Genomic DNA, 13579 nt, shown 5'->3' with positions numbered 1-13579 from the left:
ATCAAGTCCTGTATGAAAAAGACACCCACTTATCCAGCTATACCTAGCACTTTGTTGAATGATATTTCTTTTCTCCCGATGTGATAGGTGTGATGGTAGCTTCTTTGCAACCAGATAATTGGCAATGTCTGCATACTGGTGGGCTCCAGTATTGTAGCAATAATGTTGCAACTCCTGGAACTCCCTTCTTTAGTTTTATCAACCCAGTAGTTCGTAACAAACTTGGAAGCGACGGTGCTGTATGCACAAGTAGTAGCTCTTGCCGCAGCTGTCACTTGGTCAGCTGGAACAAGTCCACTAGGGGCTTAAGCCAACTTCTATGAACTCTTAGAAGAAGATTTTTAATTGATGGATGAAAGCTAACTCAAAGGAAGCTAATCTACTTGCGGAAAGAAACTGAAAGCCAAAAAGTAACACAAACCCTAGCAAACCCTAATTCTACCAGCTAGTCCTACTGATGCAAAGGAGAGAATGCAAACTACTGGAAGGGATGCCATTACTTATATGAAGGTAAAATACATGTGTCTAGACTACCTCTACCTGAAGAAAACATCTTTTTGTATTTTTGAATAAGTTATTAGAATTATCATGCATGTGCTTTTAACTGTTTGTGACTGTGCAGAGGTGGATTGGCGAGAGGAAATGCTTGGAAGAGGTCGGGAAGGTTCAGAGAGGGCCTAAGGGGTCCCTAACACCCTTCCAGAGAGTTTCACAGAGTTTGGCTATCAAGAAACCTCATTCGTGAGCTTCTACAGGAAGTCTGCAGGGGTTCTACAAGATGTTTCAAGAATTTCTACAGGATGTTTAGAAATTTCTACAGGATGTTTAAAAATTGGATTTTGGAGGATGGGTGAGTGAGGGAAGATGCATGAATGGATATGAAGGTAGGATAGGGGTCTGTAGTGGCCCAGGGACTGGTGGATGGAGTGGTGAGAAGGTGTAGATAGCTAAGTTGGCTCAAAGAAGGCTGAAACAATGATGTACAAAAACTAGGGTTATGTGAGCAAATGTGGCAAACGTGAGGTAAGGATTCTAAGTAGAGGGTGGAGTGGATGGTTCTGATGGAGAATAAGTAGATGAAGGAGTGGTATAGGTGCTCTGCAAGTTGTTTTTCCAATCTGAACCAACAAAGACTTGTAAATTCAAAGACCTAGTTACGTTGACCTAATTTGCTAGCTGTCAGTAAAGAGAATGAACAGAAGTGTGACTTGCAATGAAACAATGTATTTTAACTCATGCAACTAAGCAAACGAAAGTCTGAACTTGTAACCAACTTCTACACATGAAGATCAAACACTAGTGATTGCATGGCAGAGCAAAATCAGTGTTTTTGTGGGCAGCAAAGTCGTCCTAGTCACAGCTCCTGATCCCACTGAGGGAGAGGTGAAACCACAGATGTTTGTTGGCCCTTTTCTTGAAGCTTTTTCTGTTAGCAACCGATCAACTAAATCTGAGCATGAAAAGTTATTTTACTCATCAAAAACAACCTAAATAACAAAACAAGATTTAAATCTAAATAGCAGATTGTATTCTAAGAATGCAGCAAAGACACATCAAAGTAAACAAAGGAGGTATTGGGTGCTTGAGATGGGCCCAACCCAAAGAGTTACAGCCTCCTAAGAGAGATTTAGAGCTGGTGCAAAGCTGGATTCATCTTTATTGAGAAAAAGAAATGTTACATTCCAAAAACTGTCCACAAGGAGAACTTGAAAATGTGCTGAAAGCAAAGCTAATCTACTGCCTAAAAATCGAACTACAAAATGACTACAAAATGAATACAAAATGACTAATTGAAATGAGGCCCTAAGCCCTCTTATTTATACAAATTGAGGACGCCAATAGTCCTCCTAAACTTTAGGGACTCGATTGCCCAAAACTTGGAGTTAATAGCAGTCCTACTTGACTTGCTTGGCTGCCCTTGTGGTAATTGATTTGGTGGCCCTTGAACTCCGAGCTGATGGTGGAGAATTCAAGGTAAGGGCCCATAAATGAAGGGGACACCTTCCCATAAAGAGAATGAATAGAAGTGTGACCTATAATGAAACCATGTATTTTAACTCATGCAACTAAGCAAACGAAAGTCTGAACTTGTAACCAACTTCTACACATGAAGATCAAACACTAGTGATTGCATGGCAAAGCAAAAACAGAGTTTTTGTGGGTAGCAAAGTCGTCCTAGTCACAGCTCCTGATCCCACCGAGGGAGAGGTGAAACCACAGATGTTTATTGGCCCTTTTCTTGAAGCTTTTTCTGTTAGCAACCGATCAACTAAATCTGAGCATGAAAAGTTATTTTACTCATCAAAAACAACCTAAATAACAAAACAAGATTTAAATCTAAATAGCATATTGTATTCTAAGAATGCAGCAAAGACACATCAAAGTAAACAAAGGAGGTACTGGGCACTTGAGATGGGCCCAACCCCAAGAGCTACAGCCTCCTAAGAGAGATTTAGAGCTGGTGCAAAGTTGGATTCATCTTTATTGATCAAAAGAAATGTTACATTCCAAAAACTGTCCACAAGGAGAACTTGAAAATGTGCTGAAAGCAAAGCTAATCTACTGCCTAAAAATCGAACTACAAAATGACTACAAAATGAATACAAAATGACTAACTGAAATGAGGCCCTAAGCCCTCTTATTTATACAAATTGAGGACCCCAACAGTCCTCCTAAACTTTAGGGACTCGACTGCCCAAAACTTGCAGTTAATAGCAGTCCTACTTGACTTGCTTGGTTGCCCTTGTGGTAATTGATTTGGTGGCCCTTGAACTCTGAGATGATGGTGGAGAATTCGAGGTAAGGGCCCATAAATGAAGGGGACACCTTCCTACAAATCCTCTCCCTTTTTCTCCCACGAATTTGGCTGCCAAGTGCTCATTAAAACCTTCAATTTTGTCTCCAAATTGACCAAAAAGGCTACACAAAGCACACATTAGACTTGTTGGCATAATGACTAACCCAATTCACTCTATTAGCATAAATATAATCAAAAACATGCAATAAACTAATGAGAATGGTGGATTAAGTCAAATTAGGAGGTTGAATGAGCCCATATAATTATCCATTTTTGGGGCTCATCACATACCATGGTGAGTGAGAAGATATAGCAAACAAGTATTCATCAAGAAAGGAATCATCTACTGGAGTATTATCATCAGTTTTTATCCCAAAAAGGAAATCAGCAACTACATTTTCTTTACCTAGTTGATCCACAATTGTAATATCAAATTCTTGTAGTAACAACAACCACCTGGTAACTCGAGCATTTGTAACAGATTTATTCATTAAATACTTGATAGCCGAGTGGTCAGTATGAACAAAAGTAGGATAACTAGTAATATAATGTCGAAATTTATTAATAGCATAAATAACTGCTAAAAATTCTTTCTCGGTAACTGTGTAATTAAGCTCAGCAGGGGTCATATTCTTACTAATGAAATAGATAACATAAGGAGGATTGTTTTCTTCTTGACCCAAGATAGGTCCAATTGTAGTATCCAAAGCATCAGAGGATATATGAAAGGGAAGTGCCCAATTAGGTCCCCTCAGAATAGCAGCTGTAGACAACTGATGCTTAAGTTCATCAAATGCTTTCTGACAGGCATCAGTCCACTTAAATTCAGCATTTTTCATAAGTAACACAAACAAAGGAGAAGCTTTTTTAGAATTTTTTTTGATAAATCTTTTGTAATATCCAGCATGTCCTAAAAAACTTCTTACATCAGTTTGTGTTTTAGGAATAGGAAGGGTCTGAATTACCTGTACTTTGGATGGATGCATTTGAATCCCAAAGAATGAAATGAAGTGTCCTAGTACAATTCCTTCGTTCATCATCATATGACATTTTTCGGTACTCAAGGAAAGATTAGCTTGTATGCATCGTTTAAGTACTTTCTCAAGGTTTTGTAGCGCATATTCAAAAGTCACTCCATAGGGAGTGAAATCATCCATAAATATCTCCAAAGAATCATTAAGCATATCAGAAAAGATTCATATCACTGCTCTTTGAAATGTTGCTGGAGCATTACATAGTCCAAATGGGAGAACTCTATAAGCAAAAGTCCCCCAAGGACTAGTAAAAGTGGTCTTGTCTTGATCTTGAGGTGCAATTCTGATTTGGTTATATCCACTAAAACCATCTAAAAAGGAAAAGAATTTCTTTCCTGACAAGCTGTCCAACACCTGATCAATAAATGGCAAGGGGAAATGATCTTTCTGGGTAGCTTTATTTAAGGCTCTATAATCTACACACACTCTCCATTTCCTGTTTTTCTTAGGTACTATCACCAACAGAGAAACCCATTCACTGTCAGATATAGGGTATATAAACCCTACATCAAGCAACTTTTGAAGTTCTTCCTTAACAATTTCCCTCAAATTGGGATTCATTCGCCGTTGGGGTTGACAGACTGGTCGGGCCCCCTCCTTAATATAGATACGATGAGTACATAATTCAGGAGAGATCCCCTTCATGTCTGTGTAGTCCCATGCGAATGCTTCCTTGTTCTCACAGAGCAACTTCATTAGCTGTTGTGTTTCAACAGTTACTAAATTGGGGTTTATGTTCAATGTTTTGCCAGGTTCGATTTCTACTGTTATGCTTTTAGAGGAGATAGCAGTTGATGTTTGAGGTAAATTTTCAGATTTAAGCTTTTTCTGTGTTTTAGGATCCAGAATTTCAGTTAACTGATTATATGTTTTAGAAGTAACTGAGGAAGGTTCAGAAATAAAATTACTAATTACTTCATCTTCTGTGGTGTCTTTAAGAGTTAATGCTTGCCCAATGGTCAAAATGGGCTGAGTATCATTATCCTCATAGTCTAACCATACATAATCATCATTGTTAATCATAGGTGTAGCATGAGGGTACAGCGTAAGCTGCTTAGTTTCACATCCATTAGAAATTGTCATTGAACCTGATCTACAGCTGATAAAAGCATCTGTTGTAGCCAGCCAGGGTCTCCCTAAAATCAGAGGATGCCCCCCCAACTTTGCTTTAGTCTGTAATACAACAAAGTCAGCTGGATAATTCCAGGATTCAACTGAAATGATCAGGTCTTCAATAACCCCTCTGGTTTGATTGTGGAACAATCAGCTAATTCCAGGATAGTTGGTGTCTCTCTAATTACATTTTTCAACTGTAACAGCTGTGCAGTTTCTAGGGTCATAATATTTATAGCAGCCCCTAAGTCTACCAGAACTCGTGAAACAATAGTTTTTCCGACCTGTACTATGACCATGGGGTGACCAGGATCACCATATTTTACAGGGGGGACTTTTCTTGACATTAAAGCAGCTAGATCACCCATCACATGAACTGTAAGGGGACCTTTAGCCTTCCTACCAGGTTTCTTGATGCAAATGTCTCTGGCGGTTCTGGCATAGATTGGCACATCTCTGAGTGCTTGTAAAAGTGGAATTTTAACATACAGATTCTGCAATTCCCCTAAAAGGTTAAAAGCAGGCGGCTCAGGCGTCTTAGTGAGAGCCAAACGCTTAGGGAATGGTGGCTCTGTTTTTTCAGCAGTTTTATTAGAGGATGGCTTGACTGTTTCAGCATCCTTATTAGATGATTTATTCTTTTCTATCTCTTCTTTATCAGAGTCGGAAGAGGTAATATCATCTATAATCGGCTCAACTACCCTCCTAGATCGTAAATGAATATCATTACATTGCACAGGAGATGTAGGCAGGTTCTGAATGTCGATAACTTGCACAGGTTTATTATTATTAGGGTTAGGGTTCGGTTGTACAGGCAGCTGAGGCTTCATGGTTTGATTATTCGATGGGGTACCTGACGGGAGAGAAAGTTGTTGCTGGAACTGAGGAAATTGGTTTGTGAATGGAGTTTGTTGAGCTCTCCAGTTTGGGTTCCATTGGTTAAAATAGGATTACTGTAGAAGCCAGGGAGTCCACATTACAGGGACCATAAAGGGAGGGTTTGTTTGCTACATGGGCGGGAAATTCATTTGATTAAAGGGTGGGTATTGCATTTGTGTAAAGGGTGGGTAATTTGCTTCATTAAAAGAAGGATAATTATTCCAATGATTAAATGGCATACTAGAGTTCATACCTTGTCCTCGTGGTTGCCATTGCCTCCTTTATGTCAGTAGATAAACTGCTTCAGCTTCCTCCTCAGTTGGTTGTAATGCTGCCTTTATCCCTGGTAAAGAGGGGCATTGTTGAGTTTCATGGTCCTTTTCACGAATGGTACAGATTGGTACCTTGTCCAGTGGGCAGTCCCTCAGTGGGTGTTTTTCTCTGCATTTAGGGCAGAAAATGGCCAAAGAGGCTTCTGCCTCTGCCTACTTCTTTTTAACCTGCAAGGTATCAATCTGTGAAGCAAAAGAACTTAACATTTCAGTCTTGAATTCCTCAAGTAGATTACCTATTTCAGCTCTTGTTGCTCCTCCACTAGCTGATTTCTGGACCCTTGAATAAGTACTATCCCTGCTCTTTGATTTATTTGCAGCTCCTCTTGAACACCTCTTATAGAGTTTAACAATTTCATCATACGATTCTTTAGATATATCCCATTTACGAAGCATATTTAACATATCTAAACAATCATCCCTTACCCCTTTCAATAATATTGTTTTAAGAATATCTTTACTTACATCAGGGTGCTCAGATCTCTGCAGATTATACTGGAGTCTTTCCACAAAGTCCTCCAAATTTTCATCCTCCTTCTGAACCATCTTGAATAATTCCTCCCTTTTTTCTCTCGTCCGGCAATAGTCTTGGTATTTGGCCAAAAATTTCTCCTTCATCTGATCCCATGTTGTGATCACATGACCTCCCAAGCTCATAAACCATCTTAGTGCATTTCCTTTTAATGTTGCTGGAAACAACTTTAACTTTTGAGCATTATTAACATAATCATAACTTCTACACAATATATCAAACTCAAAAAGAAACTCATCAGGGTCTTCAAAGGATAAACCATGGAAGTTAGGTAGGGGTGAGAGTGGAATATTCTTCATAGGAGTTGTACCTCTGGGAAGTTCCTCAATAGGGAATTCCAAAGTGGAGAGAGAATTCTCACCCCTTCCTTCACCTCTACGTCCTCCAGCAAAGATTCCTTCATTGTTTCCATCCATTGGTTTCTTTCCTGATGCACTTGCCCGATCTTCAATGTTTTCTGTTGGGATCTCAATGTCCTGAACTAGTTCCTCAACTTCAATATCTTCTATTGGTCCTTCAATTTCAATATCTTCTACTGGTTCTTCAACTTCCTCCACTAGTTCCTCAGTATGTTATGCTATTTCTACAACCCTTTTAGGTCCCACTACTTCCTCTGTTTGGTAGTCCGTTTGGAGAGAGTGTTGAGTCTGTGGCCTCCGAGAGCTTAGCCTCTGGGATGTCTCAGCTTTTGAAATGATCTCATAGATGAAGGTTTTTCTTCCTCCTCTTCCTTTTCCCTTGCCACCTGTAGGATTAGTTTTCTTGCATCCTCTCATGCATCCTGCATATCTACAAGAAAATCATTAGTACTTTTAAAATCTATAATTGCCTTCCCCAGAAACGGCGCCAAAATGTTGGTCACTTTAATTGCTTATCGAAATAAACAACAAAGTGAGACATAAATTGTCCACCTAGGGAAGTCTTGTTCTTTCAAAGGCAACTGCGTAATATATGCACTCAATTTTAAAAGCAACAAAAGTTTTAGTACAAACAAATCACACCTTACTTTAACAAACTGAAGCTCCACTCTGCATTACAGCAATTACACTCTATTGCAGTTAACTATCAAAGAATGCTTAATTCCATTCAAGAGTTATATAATGGAAAAGAATCAATCTGCAAAGGAAAACAATGGTTGTGCTGTAACAGAGAGTCAGGACCCTATCCCCAGAGACAGAATCTCTAGCACCTACCTTTGATTAGCTAGCTTGCCAATTCACTCTGTAATTCAATCACCGGTGAAACACTCATGAATTAACTTTGGATAATACAATAATTAATTGAGAAAGAAATAGAGTTTCAGTGAAGGTATTATACACAATATTCAGCAAACAATACTTGTTAACAAGGCATGAATAAAAGACACACTTGACACACTGCAGAAATATAATGGGTGAATCTTGTGATGAAGGTGGGCCCTGTCCTTCTCACAAGATTCCCCAGGAAACAAGAACTAGAAAAAGATGTTCATAACAAAATTCTATTCATCCATCAATATGTCATATTACAAAAATAATTCTAGTCCTGTTCCTTCAGCTGAGCCTTTTTCCATAGTCTCCCCCCTTTAATGTAGATGTCTCCTCTTTATAAAGAGGAGACATCTATTACAAAAGATTTACATTATAAATTATATTTTAACCCATTATACAAAAATAGGGAAACCAATTTCCCGTCAACAAAATGCTGTTACAGTAATGCTGTCCTTAGATTACAGTCGTTACATCCAGTGTAACAGCTTCCTCGGTGATCAGTCTAGTTCCTTTGTTGCTGTCAAATTTAGAATGAAAATCTCAACTGTTTTAGCTTCGAGATTTGCATGCCGTTTCTACTGTTTCAGCAATTGCAAAAATAGTCTCGCAAACTCCAGGCTGTTTCAGCAACGCGGACTGCACATCATTCTTTAACTGTTTAGCACTTAACAAATTAAAGATTAACTATGAAGATATCGTGATTATATGCAAAATAATTAAATGTATAGTGATGAGAAGAATCATTACATACCTTTGGGATAATTGGGTTAAAATACTAACAAGGACTTGTAAATGTAGGTTGAAAAGGATGATATCATGGCAAAATGTATTGGTCAAAAAGGGACAATATGAGGTCCTAACACCAACCATTACCAAACCCCAACAATAAAAATCCTCAGAATACTTACATGGTAGAAGGACAAAAATTTCCAACTTATATGATCACTCCTCTAGATCTCAATGATGTTCAACTAAGATCTGGTAGGATATTAGAAAAGGAAAGACCTTCTGTAGTTATTCAGGAACAAGACAATTTTGAGGAAGATTCTCTACAACCCAATAAAATTTTTTAGGGAACATCTCTCTGAAACCAAAATATTGAAAATGAAAAACAGAAATAACCAGTGAACTCAACTCCTATCATTGAGCAGCCAATATCTACTTCTGCACCTCCTTTTCCTGAGAGATTACAAGTTGATAGAGGAGTAGAAAAGTAGATCATGTTGCCTAATTATGATTTTCTAGATGAATTAAAAAATTTCTATATCAAAATTCCTGTATTACAAGCCATTAAGGAGATTCCAATCCTAGCTAAAACAATAAAGGAGCTGAGCATAAAGAAACTAGGAAGAAAAGCAAAAGAAACAAAAAGAATTCACCTGGTAAGAAAAATAGCAGATATAATGATGGGAAAAATGGCCATACAAAAATATGTAGATCCAGGAAGTCCAATTGTGAAAACACATATCAATGGAGTTGAAATTCTGAATACATTAATTGATTTAGGGGTAGCAATAAACATCATGAGCAAACAAACCATGGAACAGCTTAAGCTTCCTAATCTTCTTTACACCCCTACATTACTGCAATTAGCGGATAGATCTGTAATCAAACCAGATGGAGTGTTAGAAGATATTTCAGTATCCTTAGATTCTTGGGAATATCTTGTTGATTTTATGATCTTAACCCCCAAGAACAATCTAGGAGGACATCCACTCATATTAGGAAGACCTTGGCTGGCCACAACTGATGCTTTCATTAGCTGTAGATCTGGTGATATGTATATTTCTGACGAGAATTCAACAAATAAATTCACTCTATATCCTCTAGCAAGAACAATCACAGAAATAGATGACAAAGAATGGATTGATGATGAAAATGACATTCAACCTCTCTTTACTATTTTAGATATTAGTGAAGATAGTCAAATATTAAATACAATGGAAAATTTTGAATCATCTCCAGAATATGAACATGATCAATTTCAAGAAAAATCCAATATTGAATATTTGTCATCTAGGAAGATGTCTCTTTATTCTATGGAAGAATTTGGTAGCTCTACAATTGAAATCATTCCAGGGAGAACATTGAACATAAACAATAACTTGGAGAAACTACAACAGGAAAAGCTAATCAAGACATTACAACAACATTCTTCTGCATATGCATGGGAATATACTGACATGAAAGGAATTAGTCCTAAGATTTATACATCACATCTACATTGAGGAAAATTGTAGACCTATCAGACAACCTCAGAGAATAATGAATCCAAATCTTCGGGAAATTGTGAAAGAAGAGCTGCAAAAATTGCTGAATGTAAACTTCATTTACCCAATTTCAGACAGCAATGGGTTTCCCCTTTAGTAATTGTGCCTAAAAAGAATGGTAAATGGAGGGTGTGCATCGATTACTGAGAATTTAATAAATCTACCCTTAAAGATCATTTTCCTTTGCCTTTTATAGATCAAGTGTTAAATACATTAGAAAGTAAGAAGTATTTCTCATTCTTGGATGGTTTTAGTGGTTATAATCAAATTCAAGTGGCACCTAAAGATCAAGATAAAACCACATTTACTTGTCCATGGGGAACTTATGCCTACCGAGTACTTCATTTTGGGTTATGTAATGCTCCTGCAACATTCCAAAGAGCAGTACTAGAAATTTTTTCTGATCTAATACATGATTGTTAGAGGTATATATGGATGATTTTACAATCTATGGGAATACATTTGAAGAAGCTTTAGAAAATTTGAAAATAGTTCTTAAAAGATGTAAGGAAGCAAACCTTTCACTAAGCCATGAAAAATGTTTTATGATGTTTACAGAAGGTATTGTTTTAGGGCATCACATTTCAGGAGATGGGATTAAAGTTGATAAATCTAAAGTTGAAGTCATCTCTAAATTATCAATTCCAAATTGCCAAAATGATGTTCGAAGTTTTTTAGGATTCACAGGATACTATAGACGATCTATAGAAAATTTCACTAAAATATCATCCCCCCTCTTCAAATTATTCACCAAGGATTGTGAATTCAATTGGAATCCTGACTGCCATTTAGCATTTGAGACTTTAAAAACAAAAATTTTTGAAGCACCCATCTTGAGAGGTCCAAATTGGAAACTACCCTTTCACATTTCAACAGATGCTTCAGATACAGCTTTGGGAGTTGTATTAGGACAAAAAGACTTGATTCCCTATGCCATCTACTATACAAGTAAGAATTTGACTCCCACTAAGTTGAACTATACCGTAACTGAAAAGGAATTTTTAGTTGTTGTTCATGCAATCAACAAGTTCAAACATTATATAATAGGCTATGAAACCTTTGTTCATAGAGATCACTCTGCAATTAGATATTTAATGAATAAACCTATTACTAATGGTAGAGTTACAAGATGGCTTTTACTCTTGCAAGAATTCAATATTATTGTGCTAGATATACTTGGAAAACAAAACACAGTTGTTGATTTCCTGTCCAAAATTCAAAATATCAAAGATGACACTCCGGTTGAAGATAATTTTCCTGACGAATATCTTTTTGCAGTGAATACTCAAACTCCTTGGTTTTAAGATATTGTTAATTATTTAGTCACAGGGAAATTACCTTCACATTTGTTTCTGAGAGAAAAAAGAAAAATCATTCAGATAAGTTCGAGATACTTATGGATCACTAATGAATTATATAAAACAGGCCCAGATCTTATGATCAGGAGATGTGTTAGGGAAGATGAAATGTCTGAGATTCTTAAGGCATGTCATGATGATCCGTGTGGTGGACACTTTGCTAACAAGAGGACAACCTATAAAATCCTTTCTTTAGGATATTATTGGTCATCCATCTTCAAAGATTCCAAAGAATATGTTAGGAGGTGTGACAACTGCTAGAGGGTAGGGAAACCTGCTCCTTCAAATGAAATGCCACTACAAATTCAGGTACTCATTGAACCTTTTGAAAAATGGGCCTTAGATTTTGTTGGGACAATTAATCCTTCATCTAAGCAAAAGAAGTATATCTTGGTATGCTGATTATGTCATTAAATGGGTAGAGGCCAAAGCATTACCTTTTGCTAATGAAAAATCTATAGTTAATTTTCTTTTTGAGGACATCTTCACTCATTTCGGTATTCCAAGAGAAATTGTGATAGATCAAGGATCTCAATTTACATCTAAAATGTTGAAGGGTCTTGTGGAAGATTACAAGATCAAACATAGGAAATCTACTCCTTATCATCCACAAGAAAATGTTCAAGTTGAATCTACAAATAAGGTGATTGAAGGAATTCTCACTAAGACTGTGCATCTACATAGAAGAGATTGGGCAGAAAGGCTTCCTGAAGCCTTATGGGCCTATAGAACTACATGGAGGAACACAACGGGACATACGCCCTATGAACTTGTTTATGGGAAACAAGCCATGTTCCCATAGAGTTTCAAATCAAAACCTTCAAGATGGCAGTCCAATTGAGATTGGATTTATCAGAGGCATAGAAAGATAGATTGGAGAAACTTAATGAACTTGATGAAATTAGGTAAGATGTTGTCCAAAGAACCCATATAGTCCAACAACAAAGGGCTAAATGGCATGATAAATATATTAAGGAGAAGAAGTTTCAAGCAGGAGATTGGGCATTGTTGTTCGATTCAAAGTTCAAAGATTTTCAAGGGAAGTTTCAAACTCATTGGCTTGGGCCATATGAGATTGAAGAACTCTTTAATAACGGAGCAATAAAGATAAGGACAATAGATGGAAGCAAAATACCTCTTCTTGTGAATGGTCATCGATGGAAGATATATCAAAAAACAATTTCAAGCGAGGACTTCATTAAGATTTTCCAGGATATCTATGAAATGAAGCTAGTGAAGAAGAAATATTCTTCTCCACTAACTTAGTCTTTATTTTTCTTGATAAAAAAAAAATAAAAAATAAAAAAATAAAAAAAATAATAAAAATTGTATGAGGTTGAAAACCAATCATTGATTGGCATCCTTATACAGAAAATACAAGGTGAAAATCAGAGATTTCTGACATCCAATATTTTCCATTTCCTTTCTGTAATAAGTAGTGACAAAAATCTACATTCATTTACAGTTTAGAGTCTGCAAATTCATCATCTCATTCCATCTCATTCTATCTTCATTTTTTTCTACAGTTCCACTTCATCTCATTGTCATAATTCATTTACATTTTATCTTCTTACAGTTTTACCCCATTTCACCCTATTTTTCATGTTATCTTATATCTCATTCCATCTCATTGTCATAACTCATTTACATTTTATTTTTACATCCATATTTCATAAGCCATATTTCACTTTTCATTCTTTTCACATTCTGCAGCTAATCTGATTCTGCAGCTACAACTTACTTATCAGCTCTAGCACAATTGTACAACTTACAAATAAATCATGAATGCAGGGAAATTAAAGAATCATGTTTTGGAGATCAACCATGCTCAAAGTACCTACGGATCAACCCCAAAAGAATTATCAAGAAAAGGGTTAAGTTCTAAAGGCAAATGCAAATTTATTTCAAACAACAAGTCATAAACATAAGTCCTGTATAATATGATGATCATATGTCTCCTTAACAAGTCATCATTTGATTTGACTACCACTTCATGATGCCACATTTCCACCAC

This window comes from Pinus tabuliformis, chromosome 9 (genome assembly GCF_031772625.1).
Source record: "Pinus tabuliformis cultivar Carrire ecotype Pingquan chromosome 9, CPIR1, whole genome shotgun sequence".
Taxonomy (NCBI): Eukaryota; Viridiplantae; Streptophyta; class Pinopsida; order Pinales; family Pinaceae; genus Pinus; species Pinus tabuliformis.
Note: the sequence above shows the minus strand (reverse complement) of the source record.